The sequence below is a fragment of the Balaenoptera ricei genome, chromosome 5, assembly GCF_028023285.1.
Source record: "Balaenoptera ricei isolate mBalRic1 chromosome 5, mBalRic1.hap2, whole genome shotgun sequence".
Taxonomy (NCBI): Eukaryota; Metazoa; Chordata; class Mammalia; order Artiodactyla; family Balaenopteridae; genus Balaenoptera; species Balaenoptera ricei.
In genome coordinates, this window is record NC_082643.1 from 122,261,047 (window position 1) to 122,281,675 (window position 20,629).

The window sequence follows — 20,629 nt, forward strand, 5'->3', positions numbered from 1 at the left end:
AGGTACAAACTTCCAATAATAAGATAAATAAGTACTAGAGAATGTACAATACGATAAATAAAGTTAACACTGCTAAACGTTATACGTGAAAGTTGTCAAGAGAGGAAATCCTACCAGTTCTCATCACAAGGAAATTTTTTTCTATTTCGTTAATTTTTTTATCTATATGAGATGGTGGATATTCACTAAACTTATTGTGACAATCGTTTCGTGATGTATGTAGTTAAATCTTTGTGCTGTATACCTTAAAACATACACAGCACTGTATCTCAGTAAAACTGGAAGAAAAAAAGAAATAGGTTTTATCAGCTGTACAATTCTTATTTTTCAGTCAAATATAATTTCTACTTAGTGAATTTAGAGTAAATCTTTTAGAACTCAGTCATTGCCTTTTAATTTAGAAATTAAGAACCTTTAGAGTTTATTCAGTGCAGGGACTCTTTGCTTCTTTCACGCCCATATTGTTTGGTAGTGTGAAGAAGCCTATGGCTCAATCCCCACAAAAGAAAATTCAGAGGCTTATAAGGAAAACTGATTATACTAAAATAGTTATTAAAATATTTTTAAAAACAATGTTGCAATATAATAATATACTGGCTTATTTATTAATACATTAAATAACAAGATCTAGCAACAGATCTAATGGTTGTGGTGAATTCAAAGTGACCATGAAGAAAATTATATTTCAATTCATCTGTAACAACTATATTATGATATGAAAATATCTGTGATTCCTATAAGTAACAAAGTTATAGATAGTGCTACAACTAATTTATATTTTTTGCCTACATCCATAATTGAGGAAAACATTAAATTTCATTTAGGTAGTAGTCCACAGCCTACTACCAAGCCCACAGACTCTCTAAAATCTATTCATGGACCCCTTGGGGGTCCTTGGGCCTCAGGTGAAGAATTGTTGTCCTGTATAATCTTCCCAATATCCTTATGAGGAAACTGAAGCCCTTCAGGGATTTGCCACAATTTGTACAGCCAGGTAGTGAGAGAAGAGCTAGAACCCTCAATCTCCAGATGGCTTTTCCTGTTCTCCTTCCAGAACATCAGAAGGTGTTCACATAAACCTCTGCATGAAGTATTATAGGGTTTTATTTAATTCTGTTTTAAACCATATGTAATATGTAAAAAGTAGTAATGTAAAAAATAGTAATTTATATGTAAAAACTAGTATGTAAAATATGTAAAAAAATAGTAATATGTAAAAAATATGTAAAATATATAAAAAATAGTAATTTATGAAAGCAAACCATTTTGCAAATAGTTTCAGGGGACTTTGGGAAAAGAAAGTTTAGCACAGTCACTTTCTTCCTTAGCACTCATGGTGGGAAATCTAATGAGCTGCTTAGGTTCACAGTGAAGATTAGCAACACAAATCCTTTCTAGCACTAAGCATTCCTGTTTCTGTTTCTTGTGGTTGGTGATTCTTTCTGCATAGGTCACTGTATCCATTTTTGCAATAATGAGGAATGTAAAACGACCAGGACATCCATCCCTTTGTTCTTGTTGACATCAAGAACTGTTATTCAATATACCTGGGCTAAATGAAATTCCCAACCACAAGTGGATGAACACACATTCCTTGCAGAAGCCACAGGGACTAAGAAAGTGAAATCTAGAGAGTAGATGGACTTCATCAGATGCTGTATTTGCCAGTGCATTCAGAATCCAGGTTGATCAGTGAAGAAAAACAGACATTGTTAGTTTTAAAATTTCTGGATTAGATTTGCAATTTACAGCCATTGCTAAAAGAAAGAAGTCTTCAGAAATTAAAAGAAAATTGAGAGGATAATTTTTAAAAGTTAGGGAATGCAATAAAGGGAACTAGTAAGACTAAGAGATGCTGCCATGACATGATCTGTCAAAAAAGATTGGATTAAATTTTCAGAAAGCTGCACAAATAAAGATAGAAAGCAAATAGAACATGTTATATTTCTGACTGGTTTGCCCAAATTATGCTTCTATAGAGAAAAGGACTATATAATTTCTATATATTTGTATTATCCATCATATCTGTTTGCAGCAAATGCTTGGTGAAATGGAAAACCTCAGAATTCTGAGCTAAAAGAGACCTCAGAAATCATCTAATCCAACCTACTCCTTTATAGAAGGTGAAAAAAATCTCTAATTTAGTGTTTGAAGTACCCTTTGCTCAGAGTATTATAAAAATATTTTATTAATGTTAAATTATTAGACCAACTGAGGAAGATTTCTCACCATACACTAGAAAATACATCTAATTAATTTTAGAGATGTCATTTAATATTACATTCTGGTGCTATCCACTTGGTATATATTAACTTTCAGAACAACTCTTTGAATTAGGTAATATTAATGTCATTTTCAGACAAGAAAACGAATGTGTGGGAAGGCTAGTCAACTAACCAAAGGTGAAAAAAACAAGGTGGCAATTGACAGAGCCAGGATTCAAACCAACTCTATGCACCTCGAAAGCCCATTGTCTTGAAGGAAAGAGAGGAGGTGGGGAGAAAACCATAAAGACAGGATGTAAAAACAATAAACACAGTAAAAACAGAAAACAGGATGAAGGAATGAATATGAACAAAAGTTCACCGCTGTCATTAGGCAACTCTAACAAGTTGCATTAGATTCCAATATGCTACATGAAAAGGATTTAATGTAGGTATGTAGATATTTGACTAACCCAACTCTGCAGTCCACAGGAGGAGCAAACTAGTGCCTTTTGAGTTGTGGGAGGAAATGGGGAGAGAAGAGTGAAGGTCTCGAGGCAGATCTCACCAAATTTTCTTTAGTGATTCAGAGGTCAATCTTACCTTTGTTGTTTTTGTTCCATATATGGGTTCCTTTACCTATATAATGAAATATTTAATGTTAGGCTACACTTTATTTAAAGAACTATTATTTGGTAAGATGCTGAACTAGAAGAACTTTTGCAGGAAGTTACACAATTGAAATTCTTATGACCTATTTTATCAGATGTGTAAAAATAAGTTTAAAGTTATTTTTAATATACCCATAGGTTTTTGTGTTACATGAAATTCTATGGTTATTGATAGGGTTAAAGTTACCTTTGACTGTGTAGCTAATTAAAAAATAATTCACCAGGTGAAATCTTCACTTCCAAACTATGCATAGTTTACCTAACATCTTTTGAAACTACTCATAATCAACTCTGCCTGAGTCACTCTTAGTTGATAAACACTTTTGGAGTTGGAAACATTTATGACTAATAGTATTTTTTATATTAAGACCAATTCACTTTTTCTCTTGAGAAGCTGGATTAGAGGAGAAAAGGGAATAATGTCTCTTCTCTACTTGGCAAGACATATTTTCAGTTCCTCTAAGTGACCTGTATTAGAACTTCATTAATCAACATGAACCACATGAGAAATTCTTGCTCAAGTATGGCAAGTGCCAAGATTTTAAAATACATTCTGAAAGTTATAGCCAAAAATGTAATTATGGTCAAGATTTAGATATCAACACACTAGATGATAGGTCAGTTGCCAAATCATAAAGTACAGCATACATAAAAGAGAGTATTTTGGCCATTTCTGTGATGATTCAAATATGATTGACAGAGACACTTAGTCTAAATGAATGGCTGATTAACTGTTATACCCCCTTAATAAAATTATGAGACCTTTGAAGTTTAGCATCACTATAATGCTTTGTCAGGCTCAGTGAGACAAAAGTTCTATGTTTGGATTTCTCCCTTAGTCACTGTTGGTTACCTATACTACAGAGGTTCCAAACTATCTTCTTTGCTTATGGAACATAGATTTTGGTCATGAATTTAGGGGTCATATATTTCAGGAGAAATTGGATACCTACATAACTCCAGGCTGGAAATCATGATTAGTTTTAGTGAATCATAGTACTAATCCCTTTCCTCTTGCCAATGATTGGTTTAGTTATCAGCATGTGACTCAATTCTTGCCAACAAACTTTGAAGGGGATTCTACTGAATCTCTTTTGGGAAAGGAAACAGTCTAAATATTATAGAAGAAAACTACTTCTTCCTGACTCTGGAATCCACTCTGTGAGGTGCTTGACATTGGTCTAGATATCTTGGCACCATGAAGGACAAGCTTGAGGTCAAAATTCAAGACACTGAGGGTATTAGAGCTAAAATATGACCCTTGGTCATTTTATGTGCTAAATTTAGTACTTTGAAATAGGCCTGTACCCTAATTCTGATTTGTGAGTTAAGTGTATATTATTAATGTCAACCTTCAGAGTTAATATAGTTAATGTTATTGCAAGTGGAAACATTCTAACTGAAACATTCATCTCTCACTACTCTTGGGCTCCCAAGAGTACAGCATAAGAAGTTCTCTAGTCGTTGTCACATTTTTTATTCCTGACTTGGGTTTCTGTCTCAGAATTCATGCTGCCTTTCCTACCTGTGCTGGACCTCCTAGACTAAAACATACAAGTCCATTTCATTGCTCTTCATGGATCATTTCTTATTCCACCCTGGTTCTTCAAGCATTGATATTCTGATTAATTCATTCATGGAATTATTTATTGAGTACCCACTCAGTGACAAGCCTTGAAGTAGGTAAGGTGATGGAGATAAAAAGTGAATATGACGCAACCTCCATCCTGAAGGACTCATACTCTAGTGCAGAGACAAATGGATAGTTCATATGAACAATATGTCATAGAGAGATAAACCAGGTTGTTTATAAGTGCTGTGTATACAGAGGATAGGAACTTCAGAGTTGATGGGTGTGGGGAATTCAGGAAAGGCCTTCTAGCTAATACCAACCAGGTCAAAAGCCCATAAAAGTACTGGGTTGGCCAAAAAGTTCATTAGGGTTCTCCCAATGTGATGGAAAAACCCGAACGAACTTTTTGGCCAACCTAATACATCAGTAATGCAAGCCAAGCACTGAGCCCCTCTTTGTTCTTTGCCTCATCTCTAAATTGCTCTAGAATCAAATGTGCTTACAAACTGAAAGTACCCATTAACAACAACACAAATCATTCTTGCTCAAACAAGAAAATCAGAGACATTTAGAAGAAGAAAACTGGAAGAGGATTAAAATCGTTTTACCTAAAAAGGCTCTCCAGAATTCTTCCACTATGAACACCTTGCTTCGTATATTTGTGCTTATTCCTTACTCTTTTCTCCTTAGGTTTTTTCAATGTGTGGTCTTTATACACACTAGGAGCTTCACTGAAGGGTGTGGAGTGGAATGTCAGATCAGCATCGTGGCTTGCTTTGCCAAGACTTGTCATGGAGTTCCTTCTGCCTTTAGAACTGCTATCTTTGAGATCAATTACACTATCCCTTTTATTTTGCAGATCATGGAAATAAAGCCAAAAAACATTAAGTAACTTTCCCATACTCACATAATTGGTAGGAGGCAACTGACGTCAAGCCCACTGGTTTTTCCATTATGTCATTCTGTTACTTAACTATTGTTTTCTGAGAATAGGACATCTGTGACTCCACTTGAAATATTGAGCAATAATCATTGAATAATTGTGTATTATTTAACCAATTTTAAGGCAACAGTTATATAAAACCCACTCATGTAGACTGTAACATCGCAGTAATTGAACAGCACTTCTCTTGAACAGGCTGAAAAAAATCATCCAATTAGTGTTCTGCTTTCAAAGAAAAGCTATTCCTTTCAGTCACTTCCCACAGTATCTTCTCCATGTTTCCCTTTTTTTTCATTCCACTACATCAGTTTTGACAGAGAGATAAAAACTATAGAAACTGACTCTGTAAACTGGTGCTAAAGTTCACCAATCATGCGCTATTGGAAAAGTAATTTAAGCCTTAGTTTCCTCATCCATGAAATGAAAATTATGATTTTCCCTTAAAAGTAATCCTTTGAAAGGCTTTTATGAGGATTAAATGAGATAACACATGTAGTGCTTAATACAGCATGCTCTCAAAGAATAAACTAAAAGAAGGTAGATGTTGTCTTAATAATGATTACTTCCAATTTAAATCAACAGAGATGGGAGGTGGGAGCCATAAAAATTGTTTTTCAAGTTACTTTTGCCAGAGTTCTCCTAGTGATGCTCTCTGAAACTCTTCATTAAAAGTATTCAGTTTTGTCTGTATTTGTTGATCATGATTTAGCAAAATAAATAGTAAATATCAAACATCTCTTACTATTTTCTGATTTCTTGTGGTACTTACTACTCTCTGCCTTGGGTTTTTGGGGTTTTTTTTTTCACATTATAGACCATGAGTACCTTCTGAGCATAGACTTTGAGTTATTTATCATACTTCCCACACCTATAATAGGTCCTCAGCATATTCCTAACGATAATGAATCTAATTGTTTACATGAGCTCACTGACTCTTTCTACCCTAGAACATGCTCAGTTTTTAGAACTTCCTAAAAAGGAAAATACATACTTAAATGTAACAGGAAATATTAACTCAATAAAGATTTGATTAACTTCCAAATTATATGTGAAGGCAAGCTGTATGCTCTTCAAAATTTCCATATTTCAAGGAGTTTGCTCCTGATATGCCTTCACTTCAGACTATAAAGTTTGAATGGTGAGAAGGACTATAAGGGATTATATTAGCGAATTGTTTCTTTACGAAGAACAGAAAGCCATCAAATCCAAGAAAAATAGTTTAAAGATACAGGAGAACCCAGATTCTGGGGCTTGGAAAGTCATTAGATCCTAATCTCTTCATCTCTTTGTCTCTGAAGCTGAAGATTTTTCATCTCTACCTCTTTCTGTATTTTTACTCTATTTTCATTCTTGCTTCCTGTTTGTTTTTTTTAAAGATTCTTACTGTTCATCCTCCACAATTTTGGTTTCCAAGTTGATTTGGCTTAGTAAATCACCTAATCTTTATCTCTTAGTTCAAATATTTGAGAGAGAAAATCTTAATGTCTCAAATTAGCCTACAAATAGTTCCTCTTCATTATTCATTCCTTAATCAATTTAGATGGAAAGAAGGAGTATCACATGGTACCAACTAGACAACCAGGGCTCTAGACAAAAGGGTGGATACTTAGAGAGGAAAAGTGTGGGCAAAGAGGTAGTATTTTTTTAAAAAATTTTATTGAAATATAGTTGATTTACAACGTTATGTTAGTTTCAGGTACACAGCAAAGTGATTCAGTTACACATATATACATAAATATATATATTCTTTTTTTAACATTCTCTTCCATTATAGGTTATTACAAGACAGTGAGTAGAGTTCCCTGTACTATAGAGTAGGTCCTTGTTGGTTACCTATTTTATATATACTAGTGTGTATATATTTTAATCCCAAACCCCTAATTTACCCCTCCCCCACTCCCCTTCGGTAACCATAAGTTTGTTTTCTATGTCTGTGAGTCAATTTCTATTTTGTAAATAAGTTCATTTGTATCATTTTTTAAGATCCCATATATAAGCAATATCATATGATATTTGTCCTTCTCTGTCCAGCTCACTTCACTTAGTATGATAATCTCTAGGTCTATCCATGTTGCAGCAAATGGCATTATTTCATTCTTTTTTATGGCTGTGTAATATTCCATTGTATATATGTACCACATCTTCTTCATCCACTCATCTGTCAAAGGACACTTAGGTTGCTTCCGTGTCTTGGCTATTGTAAATACTGCTACTGTGAACATTGGGGTGCATGTATCTTTTTGAATTATATTTTTCTCTTGATATATGCCCAGGAGTAGGATTGCAGGATCATATGGTAGCTCTATTTTTCATTTTTTAAGGAACCTCCATACTGTTCTCCATAGTGGCTGTACCAATTTACATTGCTACCAAAAGTGTAGCAGGGTCTTTGTATCCACACCCTCTCCAGCATTTACTGTTTGTACATTTTTTGCTGATAGCCATTCTGACCAGAGCGAGATGATACCTCATTGTAGTTTTGATTTGCATTTCAAAGAGGTAGTATGTAAGAGTGATATAAGCACTGGAATTCCCTATGATTGTGGGTTTGAAAACTAAAAAAACATCGAGATCCACAATAGAGTCATGTGTGAGATACATTTGATTATATTTTATATGGTCAGAGAGCTTAGTTCTGCTATGGTTGGAGTTCACAACAAAGGACAACATTCTTCATCTTTCACAGGACCCCACCGATAGTAGAGGATCTGCAAATGCAATGACACTAATGTTGTTCTAGTCTGGCTGTTTCACTTAGGGATATTATACTTGTCCAGTTGCTCAGTATGAGTGTGAATGGAGTTTCTTTCTTCCAGATAAGCTTGAGTAGAACATTAGACATGTTTGTGGATCCTGATTCGAATCAAGAGAATTAGATGAGAGGGTATGTATAAGGAAGTGAAGAAATCTATAACTACTCTAGCAAGATGAAATAATAATATGATAAAATTATTGATAATCTACCCCAGTTTTTAAGTACTGACAGCACTTCTCATTCTAGAAATGTTCCTTGCTTTCTGAGTTGTGTCATATAAGCATTGCACATGACACTGTTCAGGATTACCATCAGTCCAGTCCAGGGTCTATTTCTCCCAGTCTAGCAAAAGGGAGATGAAATGTATGTATCTATTTTGAAACATCTGTGTCACTTCTACAAATATTTGCTGATGTTCAAAGGCATCACTTTCTATAAAACTTACCATAGAAATATTTCTGAAAATAGAATTATCACATTGAGATTAGACTCTTTTCACTGAACTATAGGTACAAACTTCCATGACCAACAAATTATATCAAGTTTCCAATACCAGATCATCAAAAAAAAAACAACTCAGATAAAAGAGTGGTATGAAATTTACTTTTTATTTTAAACAATGAGAAAATAGAAATACAAACTAACAAATAATAGAAAATTCTTTAAGAAACTCAATTACTTTAACATATGTTATTTGAAGGAAAAAAGCAATATGTTTATCAATAGGCACTATCAGGAACTCCCACTCAAGGTTCATGTGTAAGATTGAAAGTTGATCAGTTTAGATTAATTGCTAATCATATCAGTGAATTTGGGAATGTTTTGATAAATGTTACTCAGATCTTTTAGACTTTAGACATTTCGGTGTCAATGCAGTGATAATAATGGAAACTTTTCCATTTTTTTTTTTCTTTATATTGTAAGTTTGACAAAATACACAGGAATAGGTTAAGGACTATATTTTGTGAAGTTAAGTCTTCATAAATGTCATTTTAAAAAGCATGGTCAAACCACAGACATTCATGCATTCATTTAAAGTGTGAGGTTTCATCAGCCGCAGCACTATATGTCCAGTTGTCAGTTAAGTAACATGGGTTGGCCAAGGAAACATTTTTTTCCCTCCTTAATCATTATTCATTTTATAAAAACTTTTAAAAATTTAGTTTTAATGCCATAAAACCATTGCAGGTTAGAGGTTCCAGAAATTCTGTATTTTCAGTGACTGGGTAGACATTTATATAACAATGAAATTTTCCAGGACGATTCCATCCCTTAATGCTTTCTGGTTATTTTACAAAGTGAAGCCATTAACTGGGAGTCTTCCATGAGAATCATTGCATAAGATGAAGAAACGTAAATTTAAAACATTCCTTACCTCAAATTCTGACTAAGAGAAACTCAATAAATGTAGGCTATTAAAGGCAAGGGGGAGTGTTTCATAAGGATGAAGCCATTACTCACTGCAGCTTGGGAACATTGGTGTGTTTGATCTGAAAGGTCCTCTTCTCCATTGTGACCTAACCTTACTGTTGGACTTTGTTAGGCCCCTGGCATTTCGCACATTGCTTTATGTTCCTTATGAAAGGAGAAGATTCTTGAGAAATCCGTGATAGTTGAAGGATGCATGCTTGTTAAGTAGAAGACAAAGAAGAAAGGTAAATTATCAAGGAAAATACCAGTGAAAGACAAGTAACAGTATAAAACTTAGAACAGAGAAACTGGGAAAAATTAACTAGAAGGCCTTAGTGATAAATGCCCCAATATAAGAATAGAAGCAGAAAAAGAACTTACATACACAGCTCAAATCCAGTAACTCAGGTGGGAAACAAGGAGTAACAGGAAAAATGGGTTCACATAAATCTTAAGAGGTTAATATAGGTCTAAGGGAGACCATGCAGAGCAGGCAGGTATAAAAACATGATTGGTTGTTCTCATCAGAGGACCATTCTCAGCTGCCGTCACAATATGATGCTGTATTTGTTAATGAGAATAGCTTCCCAAATGTGTGTACTTGTCCCAGATTTTCAATATGTGTATTGGCATGGTTTAAGAGATTATGTAAATTTATGAGTAAGCAATGAAAAAAATGCATCGCTATTTCCATGCTCCCCATTCTAAGAGATCCTTGTGCAACATCAACTATGCCTTCAGTCAAACTAGTATATGCTGAGTGTTAACTATTTGTTAGGCACATTTTTAGGCCCTAACCTAAAAGAAAAGAAAACCAAACAGGGGGCTTTCCCTGGTGGTGCAGTGGTTGAGAATCTGCCTGCCGGTGCAGGGGGCACGGGTTCGAGCCCTGGTCTGGGAAGATCCCACATGCCGCGGAGCAACTGGGCCCGTGAGCCACAATTACTGAGCCTGCGCGTCTGCAGCCTGTGCTCCGCAACAAGAGAGGCCGCGATAGTGAGAGGCCCACGCACCGCGATGAAGAGTGGCCCCCACTTGCCGCAACTAGAGAAAGCCCTCGCACAGAAACGAAGACCCAGCGCAGCCAATTAATTAATTAATTAATTAATTTAAAAAAAAAAAAAACTTTAAAAAAAAAAAAAGAAAAGAAAACCAAACAGGAATCTTGCCTTCCTGGGCTTCACAGGCTTAATGCGAGGAGCCAAGAAATAAAATGATCACTGAAGCATATCATTTATAATCATGGTATGTTCAATAAAGGAAGGGTACAAGGAACAAAGAAAGGGTAGAGGAGGGGATTCTGATCAAGTTTCCAGGGTCAGGGCTTTACTGAGAATGTGTGAGTTTGAATTTGGCAGCGTCTGATTGTGGCTATTTTATCCTGAGATTAGTCTACAGTGAGGGTTTTCCCCCATCCCCTAATTTAATATACTGCCAATAGAGGAAAAGACTGGACTAAATGAGTGACAACCCATCTCCGAAATTAATAGAAAGAGATGAATCAGTGAGGTTTGAGGAGGAAAAAAGGTGCCGAAAGGGACCAAACAAAAATAAAAACTATGGGAAGCATTAGAGGGGAGACAAGACCCAAGGCAGGAGACTTTCCCTCAGATCATAGAAGGGGTTTTTCCAATACTCTAAACCAGTGACTCTCAAGGTATGGTCCCAAACCAGCAGCACCTGCATCACCTGGGAACTTGCTAGAAATATTAATTCCCAGATCCCACTCCAGTCCTACTAAATCAGAAACCCTGGGGGTGGATCCCAGCAATCTGATGTGCTTCTTTTGCACTATTAGTTCTGAATTTCAAAGTATATCTCCTTATGTAGCACACATTTTATGTTAGATTTACAAGTATCACATGAGAGGCAAAATGATAATATATAATTGAAGAATGACTGCTCATCTGAAATTATTTTTATTTGTACTTTCGTTTAGCACAGAAAGGATTCTACTTAAAAGAAAGTACGGTATCTATGAGGACAGTTCAATAATTGAATGAAGTGATTAGAAGGTTCTAATTTCTACTTATATTATTAATATATCAGAATTTACTTACATAAAGTCTGTCTGCCTATATTGTTCCAACATGTAATGAATTATTAGCACACATGTGCAGGTTTCTCTAGTTAAATCACATTTCTTAAGAATGAAGTGACTTGGGGACCTTTCCTAAATAGTTTAGTGGCTCTAACCCATGATAGTAGAAGGATCAGAATTTAAATCTAACAGGATATTATTGATATTATATTAGAGTGAAGAAAAAAATAGAACAATACATACAAAGAGCCTGGAGGCAATCTATTTTTCTACTTGGGTCAAATATAACTTTGATGAAATTTGTATATAATAATCATCAGGAAGCAAAACTTGCTACCTACTAATAAGACAAATTTCATGCAAACCTCATTGAACTACAGTGGCAATCCAAATCCTTCAAGTGTGCTTACAGATATCCAGAGTCAAACAGCCTAGGTTTTCATGTCACAATTTCCTAGCTGGACTATCTTAGGGAACAACTCAAACTTTCAGTCGTTTTTCTTCATATCTTCAAAATGGGTATAATATTAGTACCTCCCGTGTAAAACTGTTGTGAATGTCAAGTGACATAATGCATGTTCAGTACTTAAACTAGTGCCCAACATTGTGTTCAACAAAAGGGTTTTTATTATCTATTAATAATAAATTTAATATTTATATTAAAAATGAAACCCATGGAATTACGTAGTGCTAAAATTAGTCCTTGGTAATCTATAAGAGACTTATCTAGCAATATTACCTAAATACCTTTGACATGTGATTCACAGCTCATTTTAAAACTTAGAACATTGATTTGGTACAAGGACTACCATGAATTCACATGGTCATATTATATGAGATGGATTTAAGCAAGCCATTTGGGATAATCCAAGCAAATTACCAACAGCTGATAGAGGATTTCTGCATATGTAGCTGTGTTTGCTCTGGTCTTCCTGCCTTTTGGTAGCAGCAAAATATATTAACTTTATCCTTCTGGTATCCACCTGGCCCTCCACTCCTAGACCTTGAGTTCCAATGATGTCACCCTTTGATCTTTCCTTTTTAATGTCCATCTGCTGTATGACTTTTCCTTCCTGGCTGAAACACAGACCTGTGAGAAAGAGCAACCCCTCATTTAACATGAAAAACTGATTATTTCTATTAAATAATGTTTAAAAATAGATATGGTCTAATACTTTGAATAGATTTGGAGTAGATTCACTAGGACTTCAAAAATCTATCTGTTCTCTTGCCTGTGGTTGACCCAACGGAAGAATGAAGCATGGTACCCCTCCATTAGTCACTGCATACATCTTAAAAATAAAAATAAATTTTAAATGCCACAATTAATCCCCAGTTCTCAATTTTTTAATGAGGAAAAGAGAAATGACTTCTGGATTTGGAATAAATGTTGTTATGTAAAAATAGAGTTAGAAGGAAAACTGAAAACATGTGAATGACAAGATGAAAGAGTAATGAGAAAAAAAAATTTAAAGTTGTGGTGCTTTCTGATGGCTCTACTTCTCAATTCAGCCAAAGGGGAAAAGTAGTTTGTGGTAAATATTGCAGGCAGGGTGCATATATAGCTACACACATCTGGCACACAGGTGTCCAAGTGGAATTTGCCATCACTCCAAGAAACAGTCAGATGTTGTCTTTTTAAATGGAGAATGGTGTGAGGACTAGTGGAATTCAGTGTTAGATGTCAAGCGTACAACATGTTCATTCATTTAAGTCAGGGTTGCGGTCAGAATTGCTGTTTGACATCCTTTTGAGTTAATTTTACTCAACAGAAAATGTTTCAGGAACATGAGACAAAAACCAATTTCTTGTTCTCGCTTCAGAATCACATCTTCAGAGCAAACAAATGAAAAGGAGGCTGTTTCTAGTTTCCATTGCTAAAAACCTTACTTAACTTTAGTTACAGAGCGATCAATTGCTCTTTTTGGTTTGAAAGAAATAGAAAGATTATCAGAATGATTATTGATCCCTGAGTTATTTTTAAAACAGACTTCCAAGGACCAATTCATTTTTGACACAGAAATGGACCATTCTTGACAATGGTTTAAGTGTCTTCTGGCTCTTTTAATCCCACTGCTGGCAAACTCCTCACCTCCCTCCTCTCAGGTCTTGTGGTACCTACTTTTAATTCCTTTCTTGGAGACATCTGCCATTAAACATAGTAAGCCTTATATTCTTAGATCTCTCCAGGGGGAAATATAGTGACAAAAACAATTACAATAACGAACATTTGTAGTCATAAGACTACAACAAATAACTTTGGTAACTTTGCACCTTGAAAATAATCCTTTGATTTTTTTTTTCTCCTCATATATATATATCAGTGTTATGCTTAAATGGTTATGCTTTTGGAGTCTAGAATAGAGTCACTTGCTCTTGGTTTTCAAGAAAATCAGTAATGAACATAAAGGTAGCCTCTGATAACAGAATTCTGTTTTACAGAGTTACTCTGTTTTACAGATTATTGACAGCTTTCAGCACACCATGGATAGGAGCTTGTGCAGTTGGGTTTGAACTAGCTGAAGCTGTTTGCCAAATATGCTTTCTGAACTCCCTTGTCTTTCTCAGGCTCAACCAGGCTGAGGAGACATCTCCATGTGTCTCCCATGTACGGTCTTGCTCTGTGATACTGACACAGAGACTGTGCTTCCCCTCTGAGAACTGACTCTCAGCCCTCTAAAAATAAACCACCTCTCTGTGGTTCTGCTAAGGATTACGTCAATCGCCTTCCCTTCCTATAGATAGAAACTGGTTTAGATTCCTAAACCAGAGTGGTGCATGTGTGTACGTATGCATGTGTGTGTGTTGAAGGGATATTTAGAAATATGCAAACTCTGACAAAAAGTTAAGGGGAAACACCCAAAAGTGACTTAAAAAGTGTCCATTATTAAAAATCTGGAAACTACAGAAAAAAAGTTTATTACTCAAAATAACCACAATTAAATGTTAATGTGTATTACTCTGGTGTTTTATTAAAGCAGATATGTATAAGCATTCATGTATTTTTATATGCCATTAATACTGTCCTTCAAAAGTATTTAATGAATGTGTAAAGTCCATCATAATACTGATATGTTAATGCAATATTTTATCAAAATTACACATGTACATAGTTTTAAAAAGCAGCTTCCAATTCCTGCAGAAAAAAAGGGGAGGGAACCAACTCAACATGAATATACTGCTATTTTTTTGATTTCCTGATAAAAATATAATCTACTGACTTACAACAATGGAAAGATAAACACAGTCACACACACACAAACACAAACATGTATCTACTCTATTCATCCTTTCAGTGTAATCACCTTATAATTTTTGGTGTCCTTTTTATGACTGTATAAATATTTTCACCATTACACCATGTGGGATGTTACATTCACATTTCCTATCTTGTTCAAATTTTTGTCATTTCCTCTGATAATCACTTTTTTTACACTTGATTAGTTTCTGTGTCCCCATCACTAATTTATCAGCAAAATATCTAGCATAATTATAATCTCCTTTTCTTGCTGAGGGAAGTGGATATTAATCACGATAAAACTGAGGTTCCATCCCAACTTTTGTAGGAGCTGTGGCTGAGTTCCTCGGCCTTACAGTACATCAAGATATTGGAAGTATCATCTGCTATTTGGGATATCCATCCATCCTTAGCCTTTTGTTCATGGATATTTGCCACATTATCACTACTCATTCCACCCATACAGGACCTCCTCAGGTCCAATGTCTCATTCATCTTGCTACTTTGGTTCTACATCTGAGGGACTGAGAACCATTCTTCTGCTTTGATCCACACTTGGGCCTCCAGAGTTCTGAGAGGCTGTCTATGCTTTTATTTGTCTGGACACAATTTGCAGCTATACCCCAGTCACAGTTATTTCTGGAAATAATCACATGGTTGTTCTTTATTCTGTTACGCTGGTGAATTTCATGATTAATTTTTAAATGTTAAACCAACCTTGAATTCCTAGAATAAAACCTACTTGGGAATTATGTATCATCTTTTTATGTATTGCTGAATTTGATTTGCTAATATTTTGTTAAGGATTTTTGCATCTATATTCATGAGGCATATTGGTTTGTAATTCTTTAAATATCTTTATGTGATTTGGTATGTTAAGCCTTACATATAAAATGAGTTGAAAAACGTGCTCTCCTCTGTTTCCTGAAAGAGTTTGTTCAAGATTGGTGGTGATTCTTTCTTAAAAGTTTGATAGATAGAATTCACCACTGAGACCATTTAGACCTGGAGTTTTCTTTGAGGAAACTCTTTAATAACAAATTTAACTTCTTTACAGCATATAGAGATATCCAAGCTTTCTATTTCTTTTTATATTGGTTTTGGTAATTTGTTTCTTTCATATGATTTTTTCACTTTAGATATTGCAATATTCATTAGTATAAAGATATTTGTAATATTCCCTTACTATTCTTTTAATGTCTATAATGATTTCTTTTATTTATTCTTGACATTAACAATTCTTTATCAGTCTTGTTAGATATTTAACAATTGCATTATTTTTCATAGAACAAACTTTTGATTTATTGATTTTCTTTAATTGTTGGTCTATTTTCTATTTCATTAAGTCTACTTTCAATGCCATTATTTTCTTTTTTCTGCTTACCTTGGGTTTAGTTTGCTGGAGCTTGTTTTTGCTTTTATTTACTTCTTAAGAAAGAGATACAGGGACTTTCCAGGTGGTGCAGTGGTTAAGAATCAGCCTGCCAATGCAGGGGACACGGGTTCCAGCCCTGCTCCAGAAAGATCCCACATGCTGCAGAGCAACAAAGCCCATGTGCCATAACTGCTGAGCCACAACTACTGAGCCCGTGTGCCACAACTACTGAAGCCCCCATGCCTAGAGCCCATGCTCCGCAACAAGAGAAGCCTCCACAATGAGAAGCCCACACACCACAACGAAGAGTAACCCCCACTCACCGCAACTAGAGAAAGCCCGCATGCAGCAACAAAGACCCAATGCAGCCAAAAATAAATAGATAAATAAATAATTTTTTTAAAAAAAGAAAGAGATACATACAATGATTTTACACCTTCCTTCTTTCCAACATAGTCATTTAAAAATTATAACTTTTAAAAATACTGCCTTAGCTGTATGCCACATATTTTGCTGTACACTTTCATTATTATTTAGTTATCAGTTAATTTAAAATGTTCCAGCTGCTTGTGTGATTTCTCATTTGCCTTATGGGTTATTTAGAAATGTGCTGCTTAATTTACAAATATTTGGAGATTTTATAGATAATATATTGTGTTTAATTTCTAATTAATTACCATTGTGAAAAGAAAGCCTACTCTATGTGTCTCCCATTCTTTGAAATGTACTAAGACATGCTTTAAATCTATAGTATGGTCTATCTTTGTGAATGTTCCATGTTCATTTGGAAATGCTACTATATATAAATACCTATATATAGTATATAAATATCAATTAGATAGTGTTTTAAAAAATCTTCTATATACAGCATCTTTGCTGTATTCTATGGTTTGGAAGCAAATCACACCCAGAGTCAAGGAGAATGGATCACATAAAGGTGTGAACACCAGGAGACAGGAATCATAGGGTTTTGTCTATGGCAAACTTTAGGGTTTGACAGAACTTTAGGGTTCTGTCTGCCATATTTCTATATTTAAAATATTTTTCTTATAAATATCATTTATTTGGTTTTTGTATTTTTGTTGAGCCTGGAAATCGCTACCTTTTAATAGGAGTATTTGGTCCATTTACGTTTAATATAGTATTGCTAGTATTGTGTTAAGTCTACCTTTTATCTTAAAAATCCATTCATCCTTTCCTTCTTTGTTCTTCTGTTCCTAGAATCATTTTGGTGACTCTAATTTTTTTGTATTCAGTTCTATGTCTCATATTGAATTTTAGCTACATCTCTTTATGTATATAGTATATCAAATCCTATACTCTATATTATATGTAATATACTTCAAGTAATATACTATATATTTCAAATAATATACTATTTTATACTATTTCACAACCATTGTAAGAACTTTATAACAGATAATTACATTTACCCTTTCTGCCCTTTGTACTCTTCTTGTCCTGTATTTTAATTCTGTATACCCCAAAATCCTTTAAAAATTCAGCTCCTTTGTCACAACCATAGTTTTCTGTGAAGACCTATTATACCTTGAAGGATTTCTCTCAGGTCTCTTGACCTTCTCTCTTCTTTCAGCAGGTTGCTGTATTACACTTGGAAAGTACCTGTGTACCCCAAGAGGCAATATTTCATTTCCTCTGCTCTGCTTCCAGTCTTTGGAAAACAAACTTCATTAATTTTTTGGTCCATAGGAGAGTGTCAGTGGTGGGTTCATACCTCCTCGGTGGCTGGTACTCCCTGAGATTCCAATCCCTCAATCTAATCCATATGCATACATTGAAGTTCTGCTAGTTTTTCCTTATCTCCACATGTAGTGGACTTCCCTGATCTTATTATTGCTCCCTTAAAGATGATTGCAGCAGTTGGCTTCTCTTTCCTAGTAAGAGTTCATTATTTTCTATAAATGAACTGGATTAGCTTCCTTTCCATGCTAAACTAGCTGATAGTTTAGCAATATCTAGCATTTTGAGATTATCTAACCTTTGTATTTTAAGGTGGGAGAAATTGTCTCTTGAGACTTTCTAATCATAATTAGAAAAGAAAGTCTGAGAACTTAGACTTTTAAAGAAAAATAAAACCGGGAAATTTGTTTTTCTTAATCTATATTCAACCTTGTTATAATTTTCCCATGGGCAAGATCAACATATGTTAATGCTTCTAAAGTATTATTCTGACCCAAGGATTAGGGATACCAGAAAATGCTCCCTTCTAATTAGTAAAGTCTTCTTAGAGAATATAAACATTAGAGTTGTTTGCTTGCATGGAGAAGAAAATTTCTGGACTTGTTGTAAAGAGGTAAAATGTAGATTTTTGAGAGTGTTATATTGATCTAAAGCACTGAAAATGTGGCATTGTAGGTCATAGAACTTTTTAAATTAAGTCTTAAACCATGTTTAAGAACAACATGTATGCTTTTTATCAAAAGTTTTAATGAAGTACTGTATGTGAAATCAGATACCAACATAATAATTAAGTTGACTGAGTTGAAAAATATTTATTTTAATGTTTGACTGTAAATACTTCACTAAATAGAGAGAAAATAAATCATGTCCCTAAGTATGAATGATAATTCCTCTCATTTCAAAAAAAGGTATTCATTTCCTTTTCAGCTATGTTCACTTAAGTTGAATGACTTGATTTTTTTAATACTTTTAGCTATGTTATTTCCCATGTGATAACTTAGCTTGTGTTTCTCAGTTACATTTAGGAGACTAAGCCATAAAGATTGCTACAATTAAAAATATTATCTACGTAATTCAGCAAAAAATTATTCAGAGTTATTTTATAATTATCAAAGACCACTGGTGAATTAATGCATAAACTGAAATCTGAAAACTGCCTAGCCTCCCATAAGCTCATTTTGCTTGGTTTTTAACTCTGTTTTATTATTGTGGTCTTTCAGAATAAAAAGAGAATCTAATCTCTATACTTAGACAAAAAAAATTATACATGAAATGAAGCAAAATATAAAGTTTGGGACATCAATTCTTTTTTAGATTATTTTTGGCATTTATATTTCAGTTTTTTCAGTTTTGGAGAAAATTTAAAGAACATCTAATTCATTTTTCATGTGCTAGGGTTAAATATGTACTTACCACTCCATTTCTAATGTCTTCACATTGAACAACAATTATTCTAATATTAGTAAATTAATCAAATATGGTGTCTTACACAGGATGTTTGTATTTTTTCTAATTCAAGAAGAAAACATTTAAAAAATATTTTAGAACAAATCACAATTTTCTTCTTAAATCTGAAGTCTCTTTCACACCGAGAAGTAGCTCTCAAAAATGCCTTGAGGAAAGTGTATCCAGTATTGCTGTCCTAATAGCATTTCAAAACATGAAATTCATGTTCCTAAGCAACTTCAGTTGGTTTATGTAAAAATTTATTTAGTAAATCTGGCTTTCCCTTTTCTGAGAATGTTCCTTCTTTCTTTCAGTTTGTCATTTTCCTAAGCCTAAGGTTAAAAAAAACACTAAAATTATAATGTTATTTTCACTTTTAAAAAAATCTCATATATAAATTTTTTCAGTTATGGTTAGACTGAAGCTTGCTCATCCCCTAAGAATAGTGCTTCATGTATAGTCCTCTCAAGCAATATCTTCTTTTTCCTTGCCCACTCTGAAGATTATGGGCTTGAAAGACAGATACCTACCTCCTTGCCTTCCTTCATTGATATATGCCCTTGTTCAAAACTTTAGCTCCTCTGATATACTTACTATCAGACAGTTCTACCTGCTGTACCTCTAAAGGATTCATCTGAAATGTTTGCCAAGCCTTACAGTTTTTCTCTTCACTGATAGTCTCATCTTCATTTTTAGGAACAGCAACAATAGGTAGTAATCTCTTTTTCCTTAATAATTCCTTTCACTTTAATGACTACATTGTCTGATTTTAATGTAGCCACCATAGTTTCTTTTAGTTAATGTTTGCATGATATATGTATCTTTGTTCAATTTTTCTGCTTTCAAAATATCTGTGTCTTTATTTTAGGAGGATGTCTTAGCAATGATATGACATATATATATATATATATATTTTTTAATTTATTTATTTATTATTTTTGGCTGTGTTGGGTCTTTGTTTCTGTGCGAGGGATTTCTCCAGTTGCAGCGAGCAGGGGCCACTCTTCATTGCAGTGCGTGGGCCTCTCACTGTCGCTGCCTCTCTTGTTGCGGAGCACAAGCTCCAGACGCGCAGGCTCAGTAGTTGTGGCGCACGGGCTCAGTTGCTCCGCAGCACGTGGGATCCTCCCAGACCAGGGTGCGAACCCATGTCCCCTACATTGGCAGGCAGATTCTCAACCACTGTGCCACCAGGGAAGCCCCGACATATATTTTTTTAGTATGTACCTGAATCATACCTAACTAGTTTGATTCATTTACATTTATTGTTAA